The 12,794-nt window shown below is 38.1% G+C and overlaps 1 protein-coding gene and 1 non-coding gene across 2 annotated transcripts in view; one reads left to right on the top strand and one right to left on the bottom strand.

Annotated features, from left to right (window-relative positions):
* DPYD (dihydropyrimidine dehydrogenase) overlaps positions 1 to 12,794 on the top strand; it is a 927,694-nt gene that overhangs the window by 184,002 nt on the left and 730,898 nt on the right. The window lies entirely within an intron of this gene.
* On the bottom strand, positions 7,727 to 7,833 carry LOC147375865 (U6 spliceosomal RNA). Its single transcript, XR_015161767.1, has one exon. It is a non-coding gene; the product is annotated as a U6 spliceosomal RNA (small nuclear RNA).

Raw genomic sequence — 12,794 nt, 5'->3', positions numbered from 1 at the left:
GCTTGTGAAGCAATTTCCTCTTCATGAAATTGTTCTGAAAAATTCACCTTAAAAAATATGAAGAAAGGAGCAGTTGGGACATTTCACAGCTTGAGTAAAAAGGTAGTACATAAGAAAAATTATTCTCTAAAAATATTTAAAAATGAGTTTTTCTGTTTACTTAAAGTAGAAAATTTAGATATCCCATCATATGAAATGCATTCATGTGTTGAAAAAGTATCCATTTTAGATGTAGGAAATAATAGAAGCAAAAAGTTATACCTCTATCAGAGGTGCTTCCTTTGACAAAGCAAGATTCATTTGCCTTCCTTCCCACTCTCACCACCCTAGGTTCCAAAGCCTTTTTTCTTTGTAGACGTATAAATTTGTCTACACTAACTACACAAATAGAGAATTGGTTACTGTCTCACTTAAGCTATTTATAATGAACTAAAGAAGAGATCATTTGGACACATGAGGTACAGACGCCAAATCATGGCTGAGTTTGTCCCATCATGCTAATAGCATATCTGTAGAGATCAGTTTATGTTTGGCTTTATTATGTGACTGCTGTTTTCATGATCAAACTTGTGGATACACATAATAATTACATCTTACGTATTTGACTTCATATAATCTTATGGTTACACATTCTGTTTCTATTCAGAGTGATATCAGTTCACTTCTGTATTCCACAGACTCTTCTTGAATTGGTTTGGAAGATATTCATACTTTTAAAAATGTTCTCAAATTATCATTTATAAGGCAACTTTTATGAACATGACATTGTTGCTGGTCCTCTTCTTAATTGTCTTATTTTGTTTTCGCAGTAACCTGTGTAGTAGATATTATTTTACAGTTATATCTTACAGTTACATCATAACATTGTGCTTTTCAGTAGCTGTGGAAAAGAAGTACTCATTTATTCCATTGCATTCTCTATTGTTCCTAGACAATAATGATTTACAACAGTGATTTGTATCATTGAGCCTTTATTATGTGGCAGGCCCTCAATGTTTTACATATATTAATTTAAGCAATCCTCCCTATAATGGTATAGTGTCTAGCCTATAATTAGCAAGTTAGATGAGGAAGCTGAGGGCACAGACTATTTAAATAATTATTCTAAGATCACAAAGCTAGTGAGTGATAGAGTCCAGATTTAAGTCTAGAATCCATCAAAGTATATTGTCTTTTATAGTATTGTATTGTCTTGTGATGACTACCTACTGGCTGGTGTGTGGTTAAAGGAAGAGATATCAGATGAAAGAGATGATCTGTTTGTGATTGAGATGAACCTAAAAGTAATTGGGCAGAGGGCTCAATGCTACTTTCATTTGTTGTTTCTATTTAGTTGCCCAGTTGTGTCTGACTCTTGTTACCACAGGGATTTGAGATCTTCCAGGCAAGAATACTGGAGTGGGTTGCCATTTCGTTTCTCCAGGGGATCTTCCTGACACAGGGATCAAATACTCATTCAGTTCAGTTCAGTTCAGTCGCTCAGTCGTGTCTGACTCTTTGCAACCCCATGAATCACAGCACGCCAGGCCTCCCTGTCCATCACCAACTCCTGGAGTTCACTCACCTCACATCCATCGAGTCAGTGATGCCATCCAATCATCTCATCCTCTGTCATCCCCTTCTGCTCCTGTCCCCAATCCCTCCCAGCATCAGAGTCTTTTCCAATGAGTTAACTCTTTGCATGAGGTGGCCAAAGTATTGGAGTTTCAGCTTTAGCATCCTTCCTTCCAAAGAACACCCGGGGCTGATCTCCTTTAGAATGGACTGGTTGGATCTCTTTGCCATCACCTGCCCCCATCTCCTGCACTGCAGACAGGTTCTTTACTGGTAAGCACTGGGGAAGCCCATATCAGTTCAGTTCAGTTGCTCAGTAGTGTCCAACTCTTTGCGACCCCATGAACCGCAGCCCGCCAGGCCTCCCTGTCCATTGCCAACTGCTGGAGTTTACCCAACCCACGTCCACTGAGTCAATGATGCCATCCAACCATCTCATCCTCTGTCACCCCCTTCTCCTCCTGCCCTCAATATTTCCCAGCCTCAGGGTCTTTTCCAATGAGTCAGCTCTTTGCATCAGGTGGCCAAAGTATTGGAGTTTCAGCTTCAACATCAGTCCTTCCAATGAACACCCAGGACTGATCTCCTTTAGGATGGACTGGTTGGATTTCCTTGCAGTCCAAGGGACTATCAAGAATCTTCTCCAACAGTTCAAAAGCATCAATTCTTTGGTGATGGTGTGAAGAAAGCGATTCGTCAGCTTTCTTTATAGTCCAACTCTCACATCCATACATGACCACAGGAAAAACTATAGCCTTGACTAGACGGACCTTTGTTGGCAAGATAATGTCTCTGCTTTTTAAAATATACTGTCTAGGTTGGTCATAACTTTCCTTCCAAGGAGTAAGTGTCTTTTAATTTCATTGCTGCAGTGGCCATCTGCAGTGATTTTGGGGCCCAGAAAAATGAAGTCAGCCACTGTTTCCACTGTTTCCCCATGTATTTGCCATGAAGTTATGGGACCGGATGCCATGATTTTAGTTTTCTGAGTGTTGAGCTTTAAGCCAACATTTTCACTCCCCTATTTCACTTTCATCAAGAGGTTCTTTAGTTCTTCTTCATTTTCTGCCATAAAGGCGATGTTATCTGCATATCTGAGGTTACTGATATTTCTCCTGGCAATCTTGATTCCAGCTTATGCTTCCTCCAGCCCAGCGTTTCTTTTGATGTATGTTGCATATAAGTTAAATAAGCAGGGTGACAATATACAGCCTAGATGTACTCTTTTCCTATTTGGAACCAGTCTGTTGTTCCATGTCCAGTTCTAACTGTTGCTTCCTGACCTGCATACAGGTTTCTCAAGAGGCAGGTCAGATGCTCTGGTATTTCCATCTCTTTCAGACTTTTCCACAGTTTATTGGAAAGTCAAAGGCTTTGGCATGGTCAATAAAGCAGAAATAGATGTTTTTCTGGAACTCTCTTGCTTTTTCTATGATCCAGCAGATGTTGGCAATTTGATCTCTGGTTCCTCTGCGTTTTCTAAAACCAACTTGAACATCTGGAATTTCAAGGTTCATGTATTGCTGAAGCCTGGCTTGGAGAATTTTGAGCATTACTTTACTAGCATGTGAGATGAGTACAATTGTGCGGTAGTTTGAGCATTCTTTGTCATTGCCTTTTTTGGGGATTGGAATGAAAACTGACCTTTTCCAGTCCTGTGGCCACTGCTGAGTTTTCCATATTTGCTGGCATCTTGAGTTCAGCACTTTCACAGTGTCATCTTTCAGGATTTGAAATAGCTCAACTGGAATTCCATCACCTCCACTATCTTTGTTCGTAGTGATGCTTCCTAAGGCTCACTTGACTTCACATTCCAGGATGTCTGGCTCTAGGTGAGTGATCATACCATCGTGATTATCTGGGTCATGAAGATCTTTTTTGTACAGTTCTTCTGTGTATTCTTACCACCTCTTCTTAATATCTTCTGCTTCTTGTAGGTCCCTACAATTTCTGTCCTTTATTGAGCCCATCTTTGCATGAAATATTCCCTTGGTATCTGTAATTTCTTGAAGAGATCTCTGGTCTTTCCCATTCTGTTGTTTTCCTCTATGTCTTTGCACTGATCGCTGAGGAAGGCTTTCTTAACTCTCCTTGCTATTCTTTGGAACTCTGCATTCAGATGCTTATATCTTTCCTTTTCTCATTTGCTTTTCACTTCTTTTCTTTTCACAGCACTTTGCCAGGCCTCCTCAGACAGCCATTTTGCTTTTTTGCATTTCTTTTTCTTGGGGGTGGTCTTGATTTCTGTCTCCTGTACAATGTCACGCACCTCCATCCATGGTTCATCAGGCACTCTGTCCATCAGATCTATTCCCTTAAATCTATTTCTACTTCCACTGTATAGTCATAAGGGATTTGATTTAGGTCATACCTGAATGGTCTAGTAGTTTTCCTTACTTTTTTCAATTTAAATCTGAATTTGGCAATAAGGATTTCATGATCCAAGCTGCAGACATCTCCTGGTCTTGTTTTTGCTGACTGTGTAGAGCTTCTCCATGTTTGGCTGCAAAAATATACTAAATCTGATTTCGATGTCGACCATCTGGTGATGTCCATGTGTCTTTTCTTGTGTTGTTGGAAGAGGGTGTTTGCTATGACCAGTGCATTCTCTTGGCATAACTCTATTAGCCTTTGCCTGCTTCATTCTCTACTCCAAGGCCATATTTGCCTGTTATTCCAGTTGTTTCTTGACTTCCTACTTTTGCATTCCAGTCCCCTATAATAAAAAGGACATCTTTTTTGGGTGTTAGTTCTAGAAGGTCTTGTAGGTCTTCATAGAACCCTTCAACTTCAGTTTCTTCGGTGTTACTGGTCGAGGCATAGACTTGAATTACTGTGATATTGAATGGTTTGCCTTGGAAACGAACAGAGATCATTCTGTGGTTTTTGATATTGCATCCAAGTACTACATTTCAGACTCTTGTTGACTATGATGGCTACTCCATTTATTCTAAGGGATTCCTGCCCACAGTATTAGATATAATGGTCATCTGAGTTAAGTTCACCCATTCCAGTCCATCTTAGTTCACTGATTCCTAGAATGTTGATGCTCACTCTTGTCATCTTCCTGGGGAAGCCCAGATACTAAGTAGCAAATACTTTCCATTCCTTTATTTTATGTAAGCCCTGTATTACTTGGCATATTTGTTATTAGTTGCTAAGTTGTGTCCAACTATTTGTGACGCCATGGACCACAGCACACCAGGCTTTCCTGTCCTTCACTTTCTCCTGGGGTTTGCTCAAACTCATGTCCATTGAGTTGACGATGCCATCCAACCATCTCATTGCCTGTCACCCCCTTCTCCTCCTGCCATCAATATTTCCGAGCACTAGGGTCTTTTCCAATGCTCTTCTCATTAGGTGGCCAACGTATAGGAGTTTCAGCTTCAGCATTAGTCCTTCAAATGAATATTCATGGTTGATTTCCTTTAGGATTGACTGATTTGTTTTCCTTGCTGTCCAAGGGACTCTCAAGAGTCTTCTCCAGCACCACAGTTTGACAGCATCAATTCTTCTGCACTCAGCCTTCTCTATGGTTCAACTTGCCCATCCATACATGACCACTGGAAAAATCATAGCTTTGACTATTCAGTACACACACACGCACACAGACACACACACACACACACACATATTGTAGAGAAACAAATCTGTTCATTGTGTCCTTAGCAGTCTACTGGGAACTGAAGCTAGAGGAGTGAACAGTGAGGCAACTATATACATCCCTCACCTCTCCATTATCACACCTTCTCCTCATCTGAGAATGTCTGCTCATTTGCCTCAAGTCTCCACTGTGACCTTTTTGAGGGCAGAACCCAAGTCTTACTCATCATGCTTACTCCCGAACAGCAAATTGCAAATCCTCAACAAATAACAAGTGCTCTATAGATATTTATTGACTGAAAAAAAAGGGAAGGAAGGAAATGAATGAAAAAACAAGGAAAATAATGTGTTACGATTCCATAGACCACAAACATTAAGTTCTATTAATTTCATTCAAATTCTTTATTTAAATTTCTTAAATTTAATGGTGCTTGTGACAAAGTATGACAGCATTGGCAGTGTTATAACAGTCTTCATTAGAATTGTTAGCTCAGTCACTCAGTCATTTCTGACTGTTTGTAACCCCATGGACTGCAGCAAACTAGGCCTCCCTGTCCATCACCAACTCACAAAACTTGCTCAAACTCATGTCCATCGAGTGGGTGATGCCATCCAACCATCTCATCCTCTGTCCTCCCCTTCTCCTCCTGCCTTCAGTCTTTCCCAGAATCAGGGTCTTTTCCAATGAGTCGGTTCTTCACATCAGATGGCCAAAGTATTGGAGTTTCAGCTTCAGCATCAGTCCTTCAATGAATATTCAGGACTGATTTCTTTTAGGATGGACTGGTTGGATCTCCTTGCAGTCCAAATGACTCTCAAGAGTCTTCTCCAAAACCATACTTCAAAAACATCAATTCTTTGGTGCTCAGCTTTCTTTATGGTCCAACTCTCACATCCATACATGACTAGCCAGACTTTGTTGGCAAAGTAATGTCTCTGCTTTTTAATATGCTGTCTAGATTTGTCACAGCTTTTCTTCCAAGAAACAAGCGTCTTTTAATTTCATGGCTGCAGTCACCATCTTCAGTGATTTTGGAGCCGAAGAAAATAAAGTCTCTCCCTGTTTCCATTTTTTCCCCTTCTATTTGCCATGAAGTGATGGCAGTATTGCCGTGGTTTAGTTTTTGAATGCTGAGGTGTTTTTTTTTAATTAATTAATTTATTTTAATTGGAGGCTAATTACTTAACAATATTGTAGTGGTTTGTGCTATACATTGATATGAATCAGCCATAGGTGTACATGTGTCCCCCATCCCTAAGCCCCCTCCCTCCTCCCTCCCCTTCTCATCCCTCAGCATCATCCCAGTGCACCAGCCCTGAGCACCCTGTCTCATGCATCAAACCTGACTGGAGATCTATTTCACGTATGTTAATATACATGTGTCAATGCTATTCTCTCAAATCATCCCACCTTGCCTTCTCCCACAGAGTCCAAAAGTCTGTTTTTTATATCTGTGTCTCTTTTGCTGTTCATTGTTACCATCTTTCTAAATTCCATATATATGTGTTAATATACTGTATTGGTGTTTTTCTTTCTGACTTACTTCATTCTGTATAATAGGCTCCAGTTCTGTCCACCTCATTAGAACTGATTCAAGGGCATTCTTTTTAATAGCTGAGTAATATTCCATTGTGTATATGTACAACAGCTTTCTTATCCATTCATCTGCCGATGGATATCTAGGTTTCTTCCATGTCCTAGCTATTGTAAACAGTGTTGCGATGAATATTGGGGTATGCGTGTCTCTTTCAATTCTGGTTTCCTTGGTGTGTATTCCCAGCAGTGGGATTGGTGGGTCATATGGCAGTTCTATTTCCAGATTTTAAAGGAATCGCCACACTATTCTCCATAATGGCTGTACTAGTTTGCATTCCCACTCTCCCAGGGTAAGAGTTCCCTTTTCTCCACACCCTGTCCAGCATTTATTGCTTGTAGATTTTTGGATAGCAGCCATTCTGACCAGCATGAGATGGTACCTCATTGTGGTTTTGATTTCCATTTCTCTGATAATGAGTGATGTTGAGCATCTTTTCATGTGTTTGTTAGCCATCTGTATGTCTTCTTTGGAGAACTGTCTGTTTAGTTCTTTGGTCCATTTTTTGATTGGGTCATTTATTTTTCTGGAATTGAACTGCATGTGCTGCTTGTATATTTTTGAGATTAATTCTTTGTCAGTTGCTTTGTTTGCTCTTATTTTCTCCCATTCTGAAGGCTGTCTTTTGTCCTTGCTTATAGTTTCCTTCATTATGCAAAAGCTTTTAAGTTTAATTAGGTCTCATTTGTTTATTTCTGCTTTTTTTCCATTACTGTGGGAGGTGATAGAGGATCCTGCTGTGATTTATGTCAGAGAGTGTTTTGCCTATGTTTTCCTCTAGGAGTTTTATAGTTTCTGGTCTTACATTTAGATTTTTATTCTATTTTAAGTTTAATTTTGTGTATCGTGTTAGAAAGTGTTCTAGTTTCATTCTTTTACAAGCGGTTGACCAGTTTTCCCAGCACCACTTGTTAAAGAGATTGCCTTTTCTCCATTGTATATTCTTGCCTCCTTTGTCAAAGATAAGATGTCCAAAAAATATGGAACGCTTCATGAATTTGCATGTCATCCTTGTTCGGGGGCCATGCTAATCTTCTCTGTATTGTTCCAATTTTAGTGTATGTGCTGCCAAAGTGAGCACTGAATGCTGAGTTTTAAACCAGCTTTTTGACTGTCCTCTTTCAGTTTCATCAAGGGACTCTTCAGTTCCTTTTCGCTTTCTTCCATATGGTGGTGTCATCTGCATATCTGAGGTTATTGATATTTCTCCTGGTAAACTTGATTCCAGCTTGTGCTTCATCCATCCTGGCATTTCTCATGATGTACTTTGCATGGAAGTTAAATAAGCAGGGTGACAATATACAGCCTTGATGTACTCCTTTCCTAATTTGGAACCAGTCTGTTGTTCCATGTCTGGTTCTAACTGTTGCTTCTTGACCTGCATGCAGATTTCTCAGGAGGCAGTTCAAGTGGTCTGGTATTCCCATCTCGTTCAGAATTTTCCACAGTTTATTGTGATCTACACAGTCAAAGGGTTTGGCATAGTCAATAAAGCAGAAATTGATGTTTTTCTGGAACTGTCTTCCTTTTTTGATGCTCCAGCGGATGTTGGCGATTTGATCTCTGGTTCCTCTGCATTTTCTAAATCTAGCTTGAGCATCTGGAAGTTCTTGGTTCACGCATTGCTGAAGCCTGGCTTGGAGAATTTTGAGCATTACTTTGCTAGCATGTGAGATGACTGCAATTGTGTGGTAGTTTGAACATTATTTGGCATTGCCTTTCTTTGGGATTGGAATGAAAACTGACCTTTTCTGGTCTTGTGGCCATTGCTGAGTTTTCCAAATTTTCTGGCATATTGGGTGTAGCACCTTAACAGTATCATGTTTTAGGATTTGAAATAGCTCCACTGGAATTCCATCACCTCCACTAGCTTTGTTCATAGGGATGCTTCCTAAGACCCACTTGACTTTAGACTCCAGGATGTCTGGTTCTAGGTGAGTGCTCACACCACCATGGTTATCTGGGTCATGAAGATTATGTGTGTGTGTGTGTGTGTAGTTCTTCTGTGTAATTTTGCCACCTCTTCATAATATCTTCTGCTTCTGTTAGGTCCATACCATTTCTGTCCTTTATTGTGCCCATGTTTGCATGAAATGCTCCCTTGGTATCTCTGATTTTCTTGAGGAGATCTCTAGTCTTTCCCATTCTATTGTTTTCCGCTATTTCTTTGCACTTATCACTTAGGAAGGCTTCCTTATCTCTCTTTGCTAGTATTTGGACTCTGAATTCAGATGGGTATATCTTTCCTTTTCTCCTTTGCCTTTAACGTCTCTTCTTTTCTCATCTATTTGTCCTCTTCAGACAACCATTTTGACTTTTTGCATTTCTTTTTCTTGGGGATGGTCTTGATCACTGCCTCCTGTACAATGTCACAAATCTCTGTCCATAGTTTTTCACGCAGTCTGTCTATCAGAGCTAATCCCTTGAATCTATTTGTCACCTTCACTATATAATCATAAGGAATTTGATTAGAAGTGTAGTCAATGGAATTTTCTGTGTTTACAAAATTATATATGATTTATCTTTAGTTTTTTTATTTTCCTGCTTTTAGAGTTTAAATAATATGCTGTAGGCAGCTAATTTTCATGACTGTGTTCAAGGTATTATATCTGAACATTGTATCCTTTGGCTTCTAAGCCAGTTTTTTTCAAAATATTCTAATAATGATCAGACTATCATCACATTAGTTCATTTCCAGGCAGTGCTATTGTCTGAAACCCTGGTCTACCTTAAGATATGAATTAAATTAAGAAGATTAAACATTTATATTCTTATCTGTTTTTCTCTCATATTCATTAATTTCCTGAAAATCTCCGTATTCTTCATGTGAGATGTCATCATTGACTCTTAGACATTAAACTCCCAAGGACTGAAATAGTGTATAAGTCACTCCATTCTAAACCTTGTGGGAAGTAATAGTAGACTGGACAACATCTTTAATGGAGCAATTTTGGTCTTACCTGGAGTCTCTTTGTCTAATATATAATGTTGCAAATGCTATATAGTGACAGAATTATTTTAGACTGGTAATGACTATAGATGCTGAATACATTTTATCTATTTTTGACTCATGTTTGTGATATCTTTAGGTTGTTTCTAATTGTTTTCCTTTGTTTATCTGGTATTTTTATTGAGAAGATTAATCTTAGTGATCTCTGTAGGTAATTTAGTATAAAAAATGCTTTGTAAAGGATTACATGATCTGTAAGTATTACTGCTGGGTATGCTGTGAAGCAGATAAGGAGTTTTGTTAGATTGCATTTGAAACCAGCCATGTGTGGCATATATTGTATAAGAAGGTCTACAACATATATTGTTCTTTATATTATATCAGAAATTTTCTCAAATTCTCACTGTGACTATCACTATGGAAACTACTGCAGAAATGAAATTATGATACCCACAGTCTTGACTTTGGAGAACATCAGACCTGGATGGATAAGAGTCCTCAATCTGGCTTTCCATTCCACAACCGGGAGGCAAGCCCTGACTTCACCAGACACTATTATGATTTTAGAAGAGAAAACTGGGAATCACAGGCATTTGAGAAATGTCTGTTAACTTTGTTTAAAATTGGGGTATAGTTTCCTTACAATATTGTACAGTTTCTGTTGTACAATGAAGTGAATCAGCTGTATGTATACATATATCCTCTCTCTCAGACCTCTCTTTCTCCCATTTCACCCTTCTAGGTCACCCCAAAGCACAGAGCTGAGCTCCCTGTGCTGTATAGCAGGTTCCCACTAGCTGTCTGTCTTACACATTGGTAGGGTATATATGTCAATCCCAATCTCCCAATTCATCACAGTTCCCCTTCCCCACCCTGTGTCCATATGTCCATTCTCTAAGTCTGTGTGTCTATTCCTGCCCTGCAAATAGGTTCCTCTGTACCATTTTTCTAGATTCCATATGTGTGTATGAATATATGATATTTGTTTTTCTGTATGATTTACTTCACTCTGTATAGAGACTCTTGGTCCATCCACATCTCTACAAATGACCCAGTTTCATTCCTTTTATGTCTGTTAGCTTAATGATCACCAGGATCACAGAAATAGACAATAAAATATTTTACACTTAAATCAGAGAAGAAAATTTTGTGTCTTATTATCTTAAAATGAGAATAAAAAGTTTCTACCACATCAGATTATCATAAAGCTATAGTGAATTAATATTTATGTCTTCCTCACTGAGTGGTTATGAAAATTAAGTGGGTTAGTATTTATAAAACACATAGAACATAACTGGCATATAGCAACTCATATACTAAATAAATTAAAACAAATATAAATATCTTTTACTGTAAGCATATATTATTTACATAAGTTCGAAAGGAAGTTATTAAAATTGTTTTCTGAAACATTAAAAGAAGTGACTGGTACATTTCCAAAATTCTGGTTGGCTTTTTCAGCCAATTTAAAATTAATTTATTTCCAAGCAGACCTACCACAAAGACAAGGAACCCAAACATTTTCTCAGTGGAGAAGGATTCAGAGAACAGAAAATCAACTGTTAGTGTCCAGTGTGATCATTACTTTCATAAAAGAATCCACAGGGTGCTCTGGAAGATGAAAATGGTAAGAACCAGGGGGCTCCATGAGAGACATTGGAGATGAATTCTGTAGCTCTTCAGGCAAGGGAAGATCATGTTGGAATACACAGAGGTTGAAAAATGATGACCTGGTTACAAAACTACAGAGTTCCAGAGTCGGTCAGTTGTTGCAGCTGGAGCTGGAGGAATGCAGTAGGCAGGGGCCAAGTTCAAAGGCCATTGTACTGTATGCCAGTTCTCCTTTTAAGCAAGAGAATGTCATAATCAGTTATGGGTTTTAAAAAGATCAGCTGGATTGTGTATAATACTTAAAATTTTTTTGTGCTGAATGCAGTTTTCTTTTACTTAAATTTTTTTTTGTGCTGAATGCAGTTTTCTTTTACTTAGGGTAATCAACATAGATTTAACTATGTAAAAGGAATGAATATTTAAAGTATGCTTTAAGGCTTTTACTTTTAAATAAGGAGGAGTGACATTATTTTTATAAAGTGAAGCTTTTAGACAAATTTTTATGGGCTCCACACATGAAACTGAACACTAGTACCAATAGTTGGAAAATTCAAGGATGGTCATTGCTCTCCATATTTGTTCTTTTATCACCTCAAGTATTGCAATAACTGTTGCACTTACAAAGACAAAAATACTGGACAGAATTCTCTTTTACATGAAGTAAGTCTGGTATATTTTTAAATCAATATCTTCCATACATTTTTACACAAATGTTCTTTTTTCATGATCAATATATCCCACATATCTAGGAATTGTATTTTATTTGTAGATTATACTGTTTGACTTTGTTTCTCTTTTACATGTTTATTAGAAATCAGATAAAAATCTGCCAACATTACTATTATTCTTATATTTTTTCTGGAATTACCTGCAAATTCATAAATTATAAAGCTTTTTCAGTTTTGAAATTTGCTGAAAATTTTGCTTTAAAAACATCTATGACTAATATAAATTACTTTTTTTGGTTGGCCTTCCTAAGGGAGCATCATTGACATTAAGGTAAACATATAACAGGTGTTTCAAAGTTTGAAAATATAATTTGCACATCATATGGATATGTTATGAGGAAGAATGTCTTCTTTCTAAGAAGCCTGGAAGGATTCTCAATATAAATCAAAGAGTTTATGACACTACTGGGGAAATAGTCCAGGTGAAATAAGATTATTGAGTAGTAGGAAAGCTGTAATAAAAACTGTCAGTACTGTCACCCAGTTCTCTCTAAGGTCTGTAAAGGATCAAAAGTGTATTGAGCATCATGTAACAGCTGTCTAGAATGTGAGGGGAACCACAATTGTGCTCAGCAACAATATGCTGGTTTGAAAAATAATTACATATGGCTTGTTGTAGTTAAATTAAAAATAGCAGGTTAGACTGTAGATGTATTGCAAATCTTGGATTTTTCAAAATGACTGCATGCTTAACTGAACATGTTGTTGTTGTTAGTTGCTCAGTCATGTTCGACTCTTTGCGACCTATGGACC

This window comes from Bos grunniens, chromosome 3, assembly GCF_055505025.1.
Source record: "Bos grunniens cultivar Pamir isolate PY7600 chromosome 3, Bosgru_T2T1.0, whole genome shotgun sequence".
NCBI lineage: Eukaryota > Metazoa > Chordata > Mammalia > Artiodactyla > Bovidae > Bos > Bos grunniens.
The sequence above is the reverse complement of the archived record's forward strand: the minus strand, read 5'-3'. Positions and strand labels throughout refer to the sequence as shown.